Here is a 19,157-nt window from a genome sequence, read left to right as displayed (position 1 = left end):
TCCCTCACACAGGGACATCAAAGGGAAGCAGGAAGCAGCGAGCCGGCTGACCCCCAGCAGGCGGGAAAAGTGCAGTGTCACAGCTCAGCCTGGGGCCCAACTGCTGGGGATTTTCCATCCCACCAGGATTTCCGCAGGACACCCCGACTCCGGCCTTTGAGGCTCCTTGGGAACCGGGGTCTGGGCTGGAGGCCCCTGTCCTCAGTGTCTCCATGACTGGCTGGCTGCTGGCCCAGGCGCATCAGAACACTGTACCCTGGGCTCTGGGACCTGGCTGGGGAGGGAAGGCCACAGATTGAGCAGAGGGCCTGAGAAGAATGGAGAGGGGAACCTGTCCCTCCCCCACCAGCCACACCTCCTTGATAGGGGTCAGGGGGTCAAAGCCACCGAACAGGCTGTGTCAGGGAGAGGACTGTATAAACAGTCCCAAGTCCCAGGGTCCCAGGACGGCCCTCTTGAATAGTGTGCAGCAGCCCCAGTGCGGCCAGCGGCGCTGTACGGACAGCTGGGCTCGTGGGCGCGCATCCACCTACCAGAGCCTTCTGCAGAGTGTAGCACGGAGGGCAGCCACAAGCAGGCCAGGCTGTCCCAGCCCTCGACCCAAGGCCGTCAGGCCTGGGAGTCCAGCACTCTCAACCGGCCCTGTGCTTGGCGGACAAGCCCCGACCCAGATCTCTCCACTGCAGTTTGTGGGTGGGCTAAGGTCTACTTGGTACACCCCGTTCAGGGCATCTGCGTCACTGCCTGGCATCCTGTCCCCCTAGATCTGCGACTGCCATGTCTTCACCCTGAGCTGTTGCTCCTGCCTCAGCAAGCCAGACCTGGCCCTGCACTCGCCTTCACTCACCAGGAGGGTGGACCAGGCGTGCTCTGCATCATGAGGGCCCTCATGGACCTGGGTTGGCCTCTAGGCTGGTGACTGGACTGACACACACCAGGGCCCTCTGGCCGGAGGGAAGTGCACCTGAGTCCCTTTGTTTGTTCTGTGGGGGTGGGCAGAGGAGCTCTTGCTCCGGAGGGAATGCAGTTTTACAGCTGGAAGCCAGTGGTCCCAGTCTGACAACGGGGCCTTGAACAGGGGTTTGCCATCCAAGTGGGGGGACCCGTGTTTGGTCGAGCAGCCACGCTCTGCATAGCCCAGAGCTTGGCCTACGAGCAGACGTGCTCATGTGGAGAGTGCTGGCAGCCGGGCTCGCGATCCGGTTACAGCAGCTGTCCCGCAGGAACGTGCTGCCCAGGGCCGGGAGCTGTTGTTCCGGGGCTGCGAATGAGACTCAGTGCTGGGGGCGGGGGGGGGGTGTCTGTTGCTGGGAACTGTTTCAAAATAATCACAGAAACTTGGCAGGCAGGGGCTCTGCCCGTAAGGGTCCAGGTCTCTGCACGGGGTGCCCACACCCTGCCGCTGAGGGTGTTCCTCCCCTGGCCAGGTACAGTGTGGTGTGGTCTGGGGTCTGGCATCATTGAGATAGGCATGTTTGTCCCCTGCATCACAGGGCCTTAGGGTCACACAGCCAGGCTGGAGCTGGTGGTCGAGGAGCAGGACGGGCGGGCACAGCTGTGCTCTCAGGAAGGCAGGGAAAAGCCCAGGGCGAGCGAGCGAGACAGGGCGAAGGGCGACGATCTGCCATTGACTCAGGCTTGCTAGAGGCAGGCCCAGCACCTTTCTCTATTCTCCCATCCCCCGGATGGGTGAGAGCCAGAGGGGCCTAGAACAAGCCCCATCGTGACTCTCCTGGAACTGGGCTGAGGCCCAGAGCACGCAGGCTGACGGTGAGTGGGCCAGGACTCGGGCAGGCTTGTCCATAGAGAGAACATTTGGCTTAGCCCAGGTGATGGCCTAGACCCTGGTGAGTCAGGAGGTGACTAGGAGACAACCTGGCCCACCCTGCCCGGGAGTCATATTCCGGAGGATGGCCGACGCTGCAAGCGCCTTTGGGCAGACGGAGTCAGAGCACCGGGGTGGGCAGGGGCCCGCCTCCATAAGCCCCAGACCCAAAGGCCCAAAGCCTGCATGGGACCTCTGGAATTACAGTGCCTGAGCGAGAGGCTGTGGCGGCCTGTGGTCTCTGCTGCCTGCGTGGGCTCACCCTCCCACCCCACACGGAATGACAGCAACTCACCTCGCAGCTGCAAGGCTCGATATCTGTGTGGGTGCTGCCACTGAACAGTGGGGCCAGGGTCGCACGCCTGGGTGTGAGCAACCCTCTGGCGTGGCCTATCAGATGGAAGGCACACTGGGCTTCCCATTCAGGGTGCAGTTCCAGGTAAAAGGGGACCCGTCGACACCTGTCCAGAACCAGTGATGTGGGTGGCCCTCTACGTGACATGGCTGGGCCCCTGAAGTGTGAGACACGTGGTTATGGGTGTGACATGCCATGGCATGCACACTCTGGGATCTGAGGACTGAAGACATGCTCTCGTGAGCTGTGCCGGCTGCCCCACGTAGGGGAACATTCTGTCCAGATGGGGACCCTCTCCAGGCAACCCCTTTCCTGTCTGTTCAGGTCTGAACATTAGACGCTCTGTGCCAATCGGACACGGCTGCACCCCCACCCCCGCCCCCGGCAATCTGTAATTCTCACAGGTTGTCCCCAGAGGCACACATGTCAAATCCAGGAAATACGAGTGAGGCAGGGAATGGAGGAAGTTGTAAATGCAAAGCCGCAGAGCTCTAAAGATGGAAGCCATTTCACTTCTTATCCAGTCACCTGCTGTACACACAGTACAGCAGCATCCATCTAGTGAACTGTGTGGGTTAGGAACACAGACCTACTTTCTGATAGAGACAAAGCCTTGGCAAAGCATCGCCTGTGTCTCGGGCTGCTCTCTGAAGGAGGCTGGTCCGGCACTTGCCCTGGTAGGGAGATTCCTAGCCCCTGCCTGTGGCTGGAGCATTCTGTGAGGGAGAGTGAGAGGCAGAAGCTTCCCTCACTCCTGCTACATGAGCAGGCCTAGCTGAGGGGGTCCTCCCAGGTCCCTCCGCCAAAGCAAGTTCTCAGTGGGCCACAACTCTGGTGCCATAGACAAGGGGCATTCTTCTTGCCCCGAAAGTCACTCCAGAGACACCGAGAAAGCAAATCTATTGCTTTTCCAACCCCTAACAGTGGAAAAGGAGGAAGAGAAGGGAGGTCACCTAGAAAGTTCTGGAACACAGTCTGTTTATCAAATGAGTATATTTTCACATGAAAGAGAATGCTGCTGGGGAGCTGAGGAATCAGTGGGGACTGAGCCCACATGGCCCCCTGGAGCTTATGCGGTGCTGGCAGCAGGCCTCAGGCCTTCATACATACACCTGGGCCACCTAGGAGGAGATGCCACAGGAATACGAATGTGGCAGTTCACTCCAGCCACATCGGCTTCCCTTTTGTTAAGTTACTTAATCCAATCAGAGAAGGTACCAGGCACAGTCGTTAAGCGACAGCTGCCTGTCTGCTGGCAGAGCCCTACCAAAGCCCCCGAAGGCACTTCTCTTCCTGAGCTCTGTGGGGTGCCCCGTTCTCAGGGGAAAGGTCCTCTTGAGAGCCGGTGTGAAAGGGTTCCCAAGTTGCTGTACCAGTTAATGAGTTATTTGCTCTAAACAATATCTTGATAAAGGGGAAGGATGAAGTTAGCTGCTGTTGACTAAGGAGAGACAGGGTTGCCAGGGAAATGCTTCTAAATGGAAGGAAACAAAAGGCAGTCATTAGGTTTTGTCTGACCAGGAAAAGTGTCGTGGAGAGTGTACCTTTGGCCATCTTTTGTGTTTATGATTTGGAAGAGAGAGGCGGCAGCGAGTGTGCGGCCAGGGAGAGGAATCCAACAAAGCTGGTGGAGGCCAAGATTTGGGGGCACAGAGCAAGGGCGGCTGCCCTGGAGCTCAAGCCAGGAGGGAGTGAGGAGGGCCTAAGGCCCAGGCTGGACCGCGAGACCTCCCAACCTGGGAGTACTGAGGTGAGAAGTGACGGGGGGGCTCCTGGAAGCAGAGATGGAGCGGGTTGGATCAAGTTGGGTCTGAACTGAGCTGGCACTGCAGGGCAGCGCTCACGGCCTCGGTCAGTATACGGGGGCTTTTACTTCTTTAAGTCTTGCTCTGTGTTATAAATCTCTGCTTCTCCTCAGCAGTTCGAAATGTTTACTCTGAACTAAGCCCTGTGTTTTAACACGAGTCATGTTTTAATAGGAAAACCATCTTTGATGGAATCATATGCAATTCTTACTTTTTCCTGATCAGCCAGAGCCCCAGGTCCAGCCTTTGTAGGCAGTAGTGACAGGAAGAGGGGCCTAGCCCTTGGCACAGAAAACCTGGCCTCCTCCACATGACTGGTCTTGCAAACCATCGTCCGCACTCAGGCCAGCAGGCTGCAGAGGGCCAGGACCTTCGCTCTGTCCCTCACCTCCAGCTCCGTCACCCAGCGCGAGAGCCCTCATTTGGAGCCTTTACTCAGGTGCTGGCCCCGTTCCTAACACTGGCCCATCCCCATGCCTCCTGAGCTGGTGAGAATTATCCCGGGAACAAGAAGATCTAAAGGCCCCTGGTTCTCAGGCTAACAGGAGACTTGCCATTAGGAAGGGGGAGCAGACTTCCTCTCTGGGGAGGGCATAACTAGGGCGACCAACCAAGCAAGGAAGGCGTGTGAACACAGCCTGGTGGCGGAGAAACTCTTGGTCTCAGCATGCACGGACTCGAGTTCCTCCCCAGGTACCACTGTTTTCTACCCGGGAACATCTGCCATCCCCAAACCTTGGTCCCTTGATCTACGAAAACTGAAACAGTGCAACATAACAAGGCCCTGGTGGATCATCAGGGTGACTGCACTTGATTTCCCTGTATTTCTAGCACAGCAACAGAAGGGAGTGGGCTCCAGCGGGGCAGAGTTTTCGATCAGAGACCTCTGGTAGACTCTGGACTCCAACTGCCATGGACTGTGTGAGTGGGGACATGAGCCCTGGAGGAAGAGCAGGGGTGAAGGAGCTCCAGAAAGAGCATTAAGGCCTCACTGCTGCTTCGAGACCCGCTGCAGACTGGGCAGGCCCTTGTGAGGAGGATGGACCACAGCCAGGGTCCTGCACCTGACAGGCCCTGGTGCAATCCCCCCCCCTTGCTTATTCATTCACTTATTTATTCGTCAGACATTCACAGAGCGGCCATGATGGGCTCTGTGCGGATCAAACACTGAGATAAGGCTGAACAAAAAGACCTCCTTCTGCCTTCACTGGCCTTGGGATCGAAGGAGACGGCTCGTAACCCTTCACCACAGACAAACACCCAGTTACACATTAAGAACAAGAGGGGAGATGGGTTCTCTGTGGACCAGTCTGAGGCTTAGAAATTGGCCACTCTTAAGGAGGGACGTAAGTCGGTCCCAGCCTGGGGAAGCGGAGAGGGTCAGGAGAGAGCTTGACTTGTTTAAAATGACACCAAGGGAGTATTTGAGGAGCGACAGTGACTTCATCAGAGCCACTGCTCAGGGTCAATACTAGCTTTGTGACCCTGGGCCCGACTTAACCTCTCAAGCCTCAGGTTGATTATATATAAAACAGGAGTGATAATATTCTTATGTCAAAAGCTGCCGTGATGTAAGGATTAGTGAAATGATGTTTATAAAGCACTTAGCACAGTGCCTGGCTAAGGGCGAGTACTATGATGATTTTAAGAGTATTCTTTAGTCCAAAGATGTGTGCAGGGTAGCGAGCTTTCTCCTCACCGAAAGGGTAGCGCCGGGGCTTCTTTGGAACGCAGTGCCCAGGGAGTGTTGCCGAGGAGATCAGGACCTCTGAGAGAGCAGGGGTGGTCCCTGCCCAGATCCTCCTGGCCTCCTGGGGCTTGCACGGTGCCTGGTGTGCGCACTCACACCTCCTGCCTGGAAGAATGGACACACAGGGCAAGGGGGCACCCTCTCCTCCGCCTGCCTGCCGGGCACCGCACTGGATCTTACAGGTGCCTTCAGCTCCTAGAGCCTAGACCCTACACACATCCACGCTGGGGGAACCCACGGGAGTTTCAGACTGGGGCTGCCCTTTGCCCTTCTTAGCTCAGGGGTGTGTGTGTGTGTGTGTAGGTAGGTAGGTAGGTGTGTGTGTGTATGGGCTGGCCCAGTCTGGACTGGGTGGGGGCTGTAACAAACCCCATTTCCCATCAAGGGAGCCTGAGGCCGTGAAGGTCAACTTATCCCCCCCACCCGCCCCCAGAGCTCTCGCCAAGATTCCCATTCTTAGTCTGCAGTCACCCCAGCCCGAGAGCAGTGCTGCACGTGGGGGTGAGCAGGGAGCTTCAAGATGACTGCGAGTCACAGAGCTGGGGAGAGAGACAGAGCTGGGTGGGCTGGTGGGAGGCAAGAAGATACTGGGAGAAAGTGAGGCCCTCTCTCCGGGGAGCAGTCAAGACAGGAATGCCCTCCTCCCGGCCCCACAGGATGGCCCCAGGGCTCCCAAGCCCCTCCTTGGGGGCTCCCTGAACTCTTGCATCTATCCCATAGGGAGCAAACTTGCTTCCTTCTATCCCACTCTCTATCAAACATAAATGATGTAAAAAGGACTTTTTCCCCCCGAATCCTGTTAGCGTTCAGAAATAGAGTTGTTGTACAAGAATTCTTTCACAAGAAGGAAATCCTGCCACTTGTGACAACACGGATGAATGTGGAGGACAGTGAAATAAGCCAGACACAGAAGGACAAATACTGTATGATATCACTTATATGAAGAATCTAAAATAGCCAAGCGCAGAGAAGCAGAGAGTTGAATGGTGGTTGCCAGGGGCAGGGGGAGGAGGCAGCTTGGAGGAATTTGTCAAAGGGCACGAAGTTTCAGCTCTGCAGGGTGAATGAGTCCTAGCGAGCTACTGCCTATCGCACGCAGTGCCTGTAGTCAACAACCCTGCATTGTGTGCTTCAGACATTGCTCAGAGGGTAGATCTGATGCTGAGTGTTCTTAGGAAATAACAATATACATGATAAAAGAGGGCGTGAAGAAACTTTTGGAGGTGATGGGTACGTTTATGGCCTAGATTGTGGTGATGGTCTCATAGGTATATACTTATCTCCAGATTCATCACATTGTATACATTAATTATGTACAGATTTTGTATGTCAGTCGTGACTCAATAAAGTGGTTGAAAAAAAAATTAAGAACAAAACAAAATTTTTTTTCACAGGAGCTTTTTTTTTTCTCTTTGAGCATATATTTTAAAATAGTCACATCCTTAACGAAATCTTCCACAGTCTCTCTGTGGAGCCAAAATTCCACTGATCTGACAAGGCTGGCATAATAAAAGAACACATACTGATTTCATCTATGATGGTCAGCGCAAAAAAAGGGAAGCTATTAGTAACCAGGGTCCATCAGCTGTAAAAATAACCAATGTAAATAGGGTCACACCAAGAATGCAAAGATACATGCAGCAACCTGGATGAATCTTCAGAGAACTGTGTTGAGTGAAAAGAGCCAGTTTCACAAGGTCCCATACTGTACAGTTCCATTTATAGAGCATTCTTGTAAAGACAAAATTAAAGCAATGCAGAACTGGTTAGTGGTTGCCAGGGGCTAAGGACAAGGTGAAATGGGAGAGAAGGGAGTGTGGCTATGAAAGGGGGCTACATGAGGGACCCTGGGGGGACAGAAGCTCCCCTGTGTCAGTGTCTGTATCCTGGCAGTGATCTGGTCCGACAGTTTGCAAAACGTTACCACTGGTGCAGACTGGGTGAAGGCTACACGGGATCTCTCTATTATTTCTCACAGCTAGCTGCTGCATGTGAATCTACAATTTATCTCAGAATGAAAAATTCATGAAAAAAATCACGATCGCCAAATTAAAAAAAAAGTAGCCTTCCTAAAAATACCCAATAATGAATTTTAAGATACAGAAAATCTATACGAACAGAGGGCTAAAAAATACTGAGGGACATTACAACTGATTTGAACACATGGATAAATCTCTCCTATTTTTGGCTAGAAAGTCAAAAATATTGTAAGAAAGATAATTCTAAGTTAATCTAAATTGATTGCCGTTTCAATAGAAACTACTGGCAGAATATGGAGGGACACACACACACACACACACACACACACACTTTTTTTTTTTTAAATCAGGCAAGCTGATTCTAAAATTTATGTGAAAAAAAAAATCAGCATGTTGGGCTTCCCTGGTGGCGCAGTGGTTGAGAGTCTGCCTGCTAATGCAGGGCACACGGGTACGAGCCCTGGTCTGGGAGGGTCCCACATGCTGCGGAGCAACTAGGCCCGTGAGCCGCAACTCCTGAGCCTGCGCGTCTGGAGCCTTGTTGCTCCGCAACAAGAGCGGCTGCGATAGTGAGAGGCCCGCGCACCGCGATGAAGAGTGGCCCCCGCTTGCCAGAACTAGAGAAAGCCCTCGCACAGAAACGAAGACCCCACACAGCAAAAATAAATAAATAAATAAATAAATAAATAAATAAATAAATTCCTACCCCCAACATCTTCTTTAAAAAAAAAAAAAAAGAGCACGTAATGCAAGCCTGTACAATTCTGAAAAAGCGTCTGGAGCTCTTTGGTGCAGCCTGTCCCTCTGTGTTCCAGAAAAGCACCCGGTTTTAAAGATTACGCATTGTCCTAAATAGCCTGATGAGGGTGCAACTTCACTTTTTTCTGAAGGTGATTCTACTCAAACTCCTCTCCATCGACGTTGTCAGACACCTACCATGATAAACATGAACTGAATGACTCATCTTGAGGTAGGGACATGCATTTAACCAATACTATATAACCTTACTATATGTCAGCACCATTCTGTGTACTTCACATTAGTCATTCATTTAATCCTCCCAGTAACCCTCTGCGGAAGGCACTCTTTCTTATTATCCCCATTTTACAGATGGGGAAACTGAAACTGAGGTTAAATGACTCATTCAATGTCCAGCAGGTAGGAGGGGTGCAGTTAGGATCTGAACTTGCACTACAGCTCTAGAATCTGCTCTTAACCACTACTTTTTTGTTTATATGTCAGTAAAGGAGAGCACCAAGCAGGAGGTCTGGGGACAGGGGCAGCATTCCTCTGGGCTAGTTTCACAAGGATGAGGCTGGAAAAGCCACATTGGTACAGGTGGTCTAGATTAGATAAGGAAACTGAGTCACTGCTGTCCGAGTCATGATGTGAAACCATTTTGACCTGCGCTGGTTATAACAGCACTCCAGCTATAACACTTTACCGTGTCAGTTATCTTCCTTTCCGGTGGTTGGCCTGGGGAGGGGAGGGACTGGCTACATGTTACAGATTTTTCTTATTGCCATTCTTTTCCTTTTTGAATTAGGCTTATTTACTTTCTTGAGTTACTGAATTCAGTTTTCATAAGATGCCCTGAAACTGTGATCATACATGAGTAGGAAGTGGCCCCCAGGGTCAGACCCGAGACCCGGGTGCGTCCCTTGTCTGGACTCTGCCGTGTGAGTGAGCCCGGAAGAAACCCCTTGTCTGGACTCTGCCGTGTGAGTGAGCCCGGAAGAAACCCCTTGTCTGGATTCTGCCATGTGAGTGAGCCCGGAAGAGACCCCTTGTCTGGACTCTGCCGTGTGAGTGAGCCCGGAAGAAACCCCTTGTCTGGACTCTGCCGTGTGAGTGAGCCCGGAAGAAACCCCTTGTCTGGACTCTGCCGTGTGAGTGAGCCCGGAAGAAACCCCTTGTCTGGACTCTGCCGTGTGAGTGAGCCCGGAAGAGACCCCTTGTCTGGACTCTGCCGTGTGAGTGAGCCCGGAAGAGACAAGTGCTCCTGTTCCCTGACGGCATTAGCCACCAAGGCAAGGACTCAGCCCCAAACACTCAGGCTTCCCGTCCAACTCAAGAGCTAATCCTGTGTCTAGAGTGTTTTGGTCTGAGGCCATGCCATGGATTCCCTGGTTGACTGTACTGTGTGAAATGCAGCTTCCTCTTATGAGTAAGAGAGATGGGGGAAACCTGCTATACTCACAAGCACATCATAAAGTTCAAAAGTCAAATAACTGAGGCTGGCCCGTCACCAGGCCCATCAGCCATCCATAAGACAATCTAGAAATGGACACATTAAATGAGAGTTTGAAATATGATAAAGGTAACAACTTAAGTCAGTGGAAAGAAGATGATGTATTCAAATAAATAGTGTTGGGATAACTAGTTAGACACATAGAAAATAAATTGAATTTAATGACTCCTTATGTCCAAATCTAGAGGGAGCACTATTTAAATGTAAAAAGATGAAGGATGCTCACTCTCGCCGCTTATATTCAACATAGTTTTGGAATTCCTAGCCACAGCAATCAGAGAAGAAAAAGAAATAAAAGGAATCCAAATTGTAAAAGAAGTAGAACTCTCACTGTTTGCAGATGACATGATGCTATATATAGAAAATCCTAAAGATGCTGCCAGAAAACTACTAGAGCTCATCAGTGAATTCAGTAAAGTCGCTGGATACAAAATTAACGTACAGAAATCTGTTGCATTTCTACACACTGACAGCAAAATATCAGAAAGAGAAATTAAGGAAACAATCCCATTTACCATCGCGTTGAAAAGAATAAAATACTTAGGGATAAACCTACCTAAGGAGACAAAAGACCTTTACTCCAAAAACTGTAAGATGCTGTTGAAAGAAACTGAAGATGACCCAAACAGATGGAAAGATACACTGTGTTCTTGGATTGGAAGAATCAATAGTGTTAAAAATGACTGTACTACCTAAGGCAATTTACAGATTCAGTGCAATCCCATTCACATTACCAATGACGTTTTTCACAGAACTAGAACAAAAAATTTAAAAATTTGTATGGAAACACAAAAGACCCTGAAAAGACAAAACGATCTTGAGAAAGAAGAGCAGAGCTGGAGGAATGACGCTCCCTGACTTCAGACTATACTACAAAGCTACAGTAATCAAAACAGCATGGCACGGGCACAGAAACAGACATATAGATCAATGGAACAGGACAGAAGGCGCAGAAATAAACCCCCATACTTATGGTCAATTAATCTACAACAAAGGAGCCAAGAATATACAATGAAGAAAAGACAGTCTCTTCAATAAATGGTGCTGGGAAAACTGGACAGCTACATGTAAAAGAATGAAATTAGAACATTCTTGAACACCATATACAAAAATAAATTCAAAGTGGATTAAACATATAAATGTAAGACTGGATACTATAAAACTCCTAGAGGAAAACATAGGCAGAACACTCTTTGACATAAATAACAGCAGTATTATTTTGGATCTGTCTCATAGAGTAATGGAAATAAAAACAAAAATAAACAAATGGGATCTAATTAAACTTAAAAGCTTTTGCACAACAAAGGAAATCATAAACAAAATGAAAAGACAGCCTATGGACTGGGAGGAAATATTTGTAAATGATGCTACCAACAAGGGATTAATTCCCAAAATACACAAACAACTTATACAGCTTAATATCAAAAAAACCCCAACCCAATCAAAAATCGGGCAGAAGACTAGATAGACATCTCTCCAGAGAAGACATACAGATGGCCAGCAGGCACATGAAAAGATGCTCAGTATCACTAATTATTAGAGAAACGCAGTCAAAACTACAATGAGGTATCGCCTCACACCAGTCAGAATGGCCATCATTAAAAAGTCTATAAATAATAAATGAGGGTATGGAGAAAAAGGAACCCTCCTACACTGTTGGTGGGAATGTCAAATTGGTGCAGCTGCTATGGAGACCAGTATGGAGGTAACTTATAAAAGTAAAAATAGAGTTAACCATATGATCCTGCAATCCCACTCCTGGGCATATATCCAGAGAAAACGCTGATTCAAAAAGATACACGCGGGGCTTCCCTGGTGGCGCAGTGGTGCAGAGTATGCCTGCCAATGCAGGGGACACGGGTTCGTGCCCCGGTCCGGGAGGATCCCACACGCCGCGGAGCGGCTGGGCCTGTGAGGCATGGCCACTGAGCCTGCGTGTCCGGAGCCTGTGCTCCACAACGGGAGAGGCCACAACAGTGAGAGGCCCGCGTACCGCAAAAAAAAAAAAAAGATACATGCACCCCAATGTTCATAGCAGCACTATTTACAATAGCCAAGACATGGAGCCAACCTAAATGTCCATCAACAGATGAATGGATAAAGAAGATGTGGTGTGTGTATATGTATGTGTGTACGTATATATATATGTACACAAACACACATAATACACAATGGAATATTACTCAGCCATAAAACAGAATGAAATAATGCCATTTGCAGCAACATGGGTGGAGCTAGAGATTACCATATTAAGTGAAGTAAGTCAGACAGGAGAGACAGATAATCATATTCATATCACTTATATGTGGAAACTAAAAAATGATACAAATGAACTTATTTACAAGACAGAAATAGACTCACAGACATAGAACACAAACTTACGGTTACCAAAGGGGAGAGGGGGGTGGGGGAGAGATAAATTAGAAGTTTGGGATTAGCATATACACACTACTATATATAACATAGGTAAACAACAAGGACCTACTGTATAGCCCAGGGAACTCTACTCAGTATCTTGTAATAACCTATAAGGGAAAAGAATCTGAAGAAGAATATATATATATGTGTGTGTGTGTGTGTGTGTATAACTGAATCACTTGGCTTTACACTTGAAACTAATACAACATGTAAATTAACCATACTTCAATTAAAAATATTTTTTAATGTGAAAAATAAAACAAAGACGACAGAAGAAAACATGGGAGAATTTATTAAAACAATCTCAGAATGAGGCTTTTTTCCAAAATTTTTCCAAAGTTTAAGACAAGGACCTCCAATCACAAAAGACTGCCAGAGCTGACTGTCAACATGTAAAAATTCTGAAGCCAACAGGGGAAAATGGACCCAAATTCGAACAGTTTATGAAAAGAAAATACAACTGGCTTCTGAAGCACATAAACAAGCTCAGCTTCTAATAAAATATAAGAAATGCGAAACAAAAAACAAAAACAAAAACCCCCCAAACACTCAAATTTAAAAATCCTGCCAGCAGAAAACTACAGAAGCTCAAAGACTGAAGAAAAATTGGGATAAAATATTTTCAACATCTAAGACAGAGTTCCTATAAGTCAGTAAGAAGAGGTATTAAAAAAATTAAGGGTATGGAGAAATGGTTCACAAAAAAGAAAAAACAAATGTGTTTACTTCTTTGAAGAGATAAAAGCCTCATTTACAATAAAAGAAATGTAAATGAACACTCCAGTATGCCATTTCTTCCTCAATCAAATTAATAAAGATAAAAACTGACTACTCACTTGTTGGTGAAGGTGTGGGGAAATGGGCATGTTTGTGCAATTTTCATAGTAGCATAAATGGGTACCAGCCTTTATGATTTGGTAGTATCTATCAAAACATGTACAGATATCTTAACCTTGCTGGAGATGGGGGAAAAATGGGCCTCTTGAAGTGAATGCACTTAAAATTTCACGAAAAATAGACTTGATTGGGAAGTTACCTTGAGAAGTAGTAGTAATAGTTTTGAAAACAAGATTATCTTATATAAATGTAAGTTGTTATAATCGTAGATACCTACTCATTTTAGAAAAAAAGTGAACTGAGAGAGGTTCTGGTGTCATGCTTATAAGGCATGCTGTGACACCACAGTAGGGCATCTTTCACTTCATAATGGACTTTGGTGGCACTTTCGCACAGAGGATCATTTCTGTAGAAGGTAGGGCTTCATGGCTTCACTAAGGGCCCACCCTTAATCTTTTATTATTTCATCTGCTTTTATTATTTCTTTTTTGAAATGCTTATCTAGGTATCAGCCTTGATTTTCTCTTCAGTTGATAACTGGTTTAACTCTGCCTAATCTCCTAATCTCTGTTAGAGATTCTTCAGTTTCACTTCCCTTAACTTCATGAAATCTCTTATCTTGACAAGATTTACAGTTCTTCTTCATAAGTGATTTACTTTACATTGTCCTTACTTGATAAGAGACAGCCCAGAAGGAGACTCAGTCAACAGAGATAGAGCAGGGAGGAGATGGGTGGGGAGAAACAATAGTGTTCAGTGGGGAGGGACTAATTTCATAATCGGGCAGTTCATTAGTGAATATCTGAAGGGTTAATGGCTGTCTTTAGCTGCCCTATACATCCATCAATAGGGGACTTGTTCCATACATTATGGCACAGTGAAATGCTCTGCAGCTGTTAATAAAAAGGAGAAGCGCTAGATGTCTTAATATAGATCCATCTCCAGAACACACAGGCGTCTTCCCTTTGAACAGCGCACACTGGGGCCGCCGCGTGCTTACCAAGAGGGCTTGCTTACGGAAAGCTGAAAGGTTTCCTTACAGCACGATGCCTGCGGAGACAGGTCCCCGCACAGTGCACTGGCCAGGGCTCCGTTCTCTTCAGATGCCCTGGGGTTGCTTCCTGCCCAGACCATCAAGCAAGTAACTGTTGGCCACCTCCTGCCAGCTGCGGTCAAGTCAGTGTTGCCCTTGAAAATGCTCCTGGCCTTAATCAGGCTTTAATGAGCAGCCCACCTCTGCATCCTTTGATGGAAGGCTCTCTGATTAACAGCCAGCATGATACTCTTTAGCCTTGTTACAGGCCTCCCACCCCACCACCTACGTGCCTTTTTCAGGCAGCTGGGTCCTCGTGTTCACCAGGAACAGGACCCATGCCAGAAAGACTAGAGCCGCCATGAGCACAGCCCCATTTAGGGAAAGCCCAGCCCAGCAGACTGAGAGCAGAGGCCACGTTCTCTCAAGGATCCTGGAAGCTAACCATGAGAAAGCAGCACTTCAGCTACAGTGCACTGAGCTGTCACCTGTTCATGTGTGTGTACACACATATCACTGCAAAATAAAAATGTCCCTGACGTGTACTGCCCTATGATGAACCAGTCTTGTCTGGGCAGCTCAGAAAGTCTGGCGTACCTATATATTAAGTCAAAGAGGCAAACTGCAGATAAATATATATGTTACCACTTGTGTAAAAAGGAGGTATATTATAGATACATGTTTGTCCCTATAACACACTCTGAAAAACTACAATAGGAAACTGTTAAAAGTGGTAACCTTTGGGGAAGGAAACTTAGGAATTCAGGGCTGGGGTGGGGACAGCCTGATTTTTCTCCATATTCCCTTTGTACACTGAATGTGTTTTACCATGTGCGTATAAAACTACTTTATTATTATTATTTTTTAAGCACAACATTTTAATAGGGAAAGAACAGTGTACGGCAGCTCATGCAGATGTTCTGCCAGGCCGTGAATGAGCAGCCCTCCGCTGCAGGGCTGGGGTGGCCCAGCGGTGTGGGCTCTGGTTCATGTCACTCCAAGGGGCGGGGGCTGCTCCGGCACAAAGAGGGTTTTGACAGGGAGAGGCAGAGCTGGAGTGAGAGCAGGCCCTGGGCGGGCTCCCAGCGAGCCCCCCGCCCCCGCCCCCCTCGATGGGAAGGGGTGCCCTCCACCCATCTGCAGATCAGCAAGGCTCTCCTAGGAAATGAAATGTTACATACGTTTTGTCATTACAGAATTTTGAGAGGAGTGATTTTTAAAGAAGTGACCCGTGTACGGCATGTTCTGACTGCTGTGTCTCACTATATCAAGTTTTTATGTAAGTTTTTTCCATTTTCAGGTAATCTCTGATTTTGATTAATGCAACAGTGACAACAGTTGATAACGTTTTTCTGTTGATTTGCCTAATGTCTGTGTTCATCTAAATAGTTTCCAATGCATCTTCACGTTTTAAACTCTTTTAAACTATAACTTAGACCCCATTTCACATTCATGCTTTATATTGCCGAGACTCTGCTTTGGGGAGGAGCAAATCGTCTTCCCTTCTGAAACGGCACTGCTTGGGAACTAGTTGGGTCCCGGGTATTCTGGGGAAGTGACACAGTGTTGACCTAGGAGGGGGTCCTGATCTCTCCCCATGGGGAGAAGGAACAGAGAGGAAGTTGAGGCTGGCGACCCTCTTGGGACATGCCCACACCCACCCTCTCCAAGGGCTCTGCCCTGGACATCCACCTGGGCGTGGGGAGGCCTGGATACACCGTTGGCAGAGAAGCTGGGCGGGAAGAAGCCGGCCCAGCGCCCGCCACTGTAAGAGGAAACGAAGAGAGACAGCTCCAGTCAGCCCCAGAAGCGAGGCCTGGAAAAACTGCAGCTGGAGCTAGCACAAAGGACTTTTCAGACCCTGCAGCCAAGGTGCCCAGTGAGCTTTTTTTTTTTTTTTTTTTAAAACAGCTATTAGGGCGACGAGCCTTTCCAAAGGCCAGCAGTTGGCGAGGGTTTCCAGGAAGCTGGTCTGGCACCAGGCTGGGATTGGAGCAACTTTAACGAGTTAACTTCAGAAGGAAGGAATCATCAGGAAAGGTTTAAGGTTCAGCAAACTTTTTGGATTATTTTGCAAAACGTTCTGGCTTTCAAATTCAAAGGCGTGTTTTGCCGTGACTGTTTTAAGCCAGAGCCTGTTTCAAAGGCAGCGCAGCCCGCACGTTTCTGATTCATTCACTCCAGGTATTTGTCTCGACTCCTCTGGACGAGCTCTGCAAGTGCCATCCAGTGCCGGGAAGTACTGGGGTCACCTTACACGTCTCATCAAACATTGCTCCACCCACGTGCCTCTCCCTCCGCCAGCCCCCATGGCCATGTGTGCACACGCGCGCGCACACACGCGCACACCTTCCCCAAGCAGGAAGCTGCTCTTTGCCAAGAGCGAATGGAATTCAGATTTCCAGAGGGTGTCCTTGGCCTCCAGCTCCACAGCCACACGCTGAAGAAAGGTCCTAGTGTGTGTGGTGGGGACTGAGAGAGAGGGGCCTCCATCTCTGCTCACGTCTATCTCGGCCCCAAGAAAAACCCACAACTGGCGGCAGGCTCCTCGGCCACACCCGGCCTCGGTCACATTCCTTCCCTTCCCGAGCCCGCACGGGTGGCCCCAGCACACCAGCCTCCACAGCTTCCTCCCCGCCGGAGGGGAGACCTAGGCCGGGCCCTTGTGGGGCAACCAGCAATTCCAAGTGAGGCGCCCGCACCCCGGGCCTGAAGCGGTAGGAAACCACCGAGGGGCCCTCCGGGCCGGGCCTCCGGCTTGGGCCCGCGCTCACCTACGCGGGGGAGGACGGCGCTGCTTCTCCCTTCAGCACAGTGGGGCCGGCCCTCTTCCTATCCAGCCTTTGCTCTGCTGGCTGCGGAGCTGGTGGGCCTGCTGCAAAGGCTGACGCCGCCCTTTCCCACCACAGGGTCCCTGCGTACATAGCGGCCAGAAGGAACCCCTCTCCCCCACCCAGCCTGAGCCTCCCAGGCCCTGAGGTCAGCACCCTCAGGAGTTAAACATTTACAGGCAGAGCCCAACACCAGCCCCAGTAAATGAGACAAGTCCGTGATCAGCCTCGCATGGTGGGCTGGCTGGTCACGCTCAGCTTCTCTTTGGCCTGAGTCACTGGGACCTTGCACCTGTGTGGCCAGGTGGCAACAGGCGGAGAGAGGGATATTTCTGCAGGTCATCAGAGCCAGCGAGGACGGTGATGGGCAGAAGCTTTTGTGGCATTTTAGGGGCTCAGCGCAGAGGGGGGCCTGGTGCCCCGGCAGAGTGTCCACTGCTAAACAAAGGCCAAGCTCCTCTCTCCTCAGACAGCGCCCTTTGTTTGCTCATGGAACTGTTTTCATAAGCCCCAGGCTCCGCGTGGCCTGCACTTCTGCCTGGGGAGAAGGCTGCAGCTCTGCAGCCTGGGCCGTGAGGCGCACGTCGGCCTTCTGGCCTTGCTCAGGGCTACTCGGAGCCTCCTGCCTGGGCTGGGGAAGGTGGCACCCTTGTCTTGGTCTTGTCCACTTGGGTCTCCTGGATAAGTACTCTTGAGCTAGCCCGAGACGAGCTTCCCTGTCCTTTCTGACCCCACGTCTCAGTGTTTCTGTAGTGCCTCAGGTCCACCAGCCTCTCCTTGCAGGCGTGGGCTGCCGCAGAATTAACTGGGGGGCGCTGTCTCCCGTCCCCTGCGCGTGGGAGGGGGAGCACGCTAAGGAGCAGGGCCCGGCCAAGCTGACGGCCACACGCTGCCCCCCCGGCGCTCGGTGCTCAGCAAAGTACGCCAGCCACCCCCGGGACTGGGGTCACTTGGCTCAGGTGATGAAGGGGACTGGCTGGGCCTGGCGTGGGGTGGAGCACAGGCCCCACTAGAGCAGACAGGCCCCTCTGGGACAGCAGAAGAGCTCAGGGTTCAGAGTTCAGAGCTGAGGGCCTGGCCCTGCCTCTGCCAGCAGCTGAGCAAGGTCCTCTCGTATTTGGTCTCAGGTCTTTGGTTTCCCGGTCTTTCCATCTCCTGGCATCTAAAGGGATACATCCCCCCCTCCCCACCCCCAAACCCAGGCCATGTGGTCTGAAGAGTCCATTTCCCAGTGCATGAGACAGGCAGGTGGGGGGCGGGGGTGCCCGTGAGCACAGAGCTTTTAAAGGCACAGCCGCAGACTGGGGGGTCACTGGGAGAGCATCTCAAATGAGGCCCTTGGAGCCCCTGGGGATGGTCCCACCCCCTGCCGCTGCACACACACCGGCCCGAGCTCAGTCAGGCTGGGAGCCAGTTTTCTGAGCATTGCTCCACCCAAGGCTGCCCCGTCTTATGACCCTGGCCTTGCAGCCAGGCCCCCACGAGCTCCCACCTGGAGCCCACACACCCAGCTGGGGGGGTTCATGCGGCAGTTCAAAAAGAAGAGCAGAAGAAAAGCACTCAAGTGTTTCAAACTGGAAGAGATTCAATTTAACTTAACAAATCTGGATATGAACCTAAAGAAAACATTGAAAACCAAGCCCACCTACAAAAGGCCCAAGAGAGGAGGTTAAGTAGGAAAAGAAAGGTCCCCTTGGGCCTGAGGACAGCTGCCCAATCCCGGCCAGGGAGTGGAAGACACTGGGCCCCAGTGCAGACCGAGCGGGGCCAGGAGGACTCGCCCAGAATGTGCTCAAGGACTTTCAGCTAAAGGTCCCAACGTGACCTTACCCTGAACTTATACCCCAGATACAGAGATGAGCTAACTGAGGAGCTAAGCAGAGGACCAGCGGCTGGCTGCCTGCTGCCGCCCACCTCCTCCTCGGGGGCCTGGCTCTCTGAGGGCAGCAGTGTTCGGCCCAGAACCACAAGTGAGGCTGTGGGGAAGGATGCTGAATATATGTATATAGTGTGTGTGTGTGTGTGTGTGTGTGTGTGTGTGTGTGTGTGTGTAGTTCTGTGCTCTGAACAGCC

General features: G+C 50.3%; 2 protein-coding genes across 4 annotated transcripts in view; one reads left to right on the top strand and one right to left on the bottom strand.

The window, feature by feature from the left end:
• The window catches only part of KCNQ1 (potassium voltage-gated channel subfamily Q member 1), a 349,770-nt gene that overhangs the window by 157,112 nt on the left and 173,501 nt on the right, over positions 1–19,157 (bottom strand). The window lies entirely within an intron of this gene.
• The window catches only part of LOC149748660 (uncharacterized), a 40,325-nt gene extending 21,168 nt beyond the window's left edge, over positions 1–19,157 (top strand). The window contains 1 exon segment of the mRNA XM_089914204.1: positions 1–19,157. This exon segment is cut by the window's left edge and continues 12,021 nt beyond it. The gene's annotated coding sequence lies outside the window, so the exon portion shown is untranslated.

This window comes from Delphinapterus leucas, chromosome 7 (assembly GCF_059928025.1).
Source record: "Delphinapterus leucas isolate spDelLeu-1000000601 "Yukka" chromosome 7, BTC_Dleu_Yukka2, whole genome shotgun sequence".
In the NCBI taxonomy this organism is placed as follows: domain Eukaryota; kingdom Metazoa; phylum Chordata; class Mammalia; order Artiodactyla; family Monodontidae; genus Delphinapterus; species Delphinapterus leucas.
This window is presented reverse-complemented; position numbering and strand designations above follow the sequence as displayed.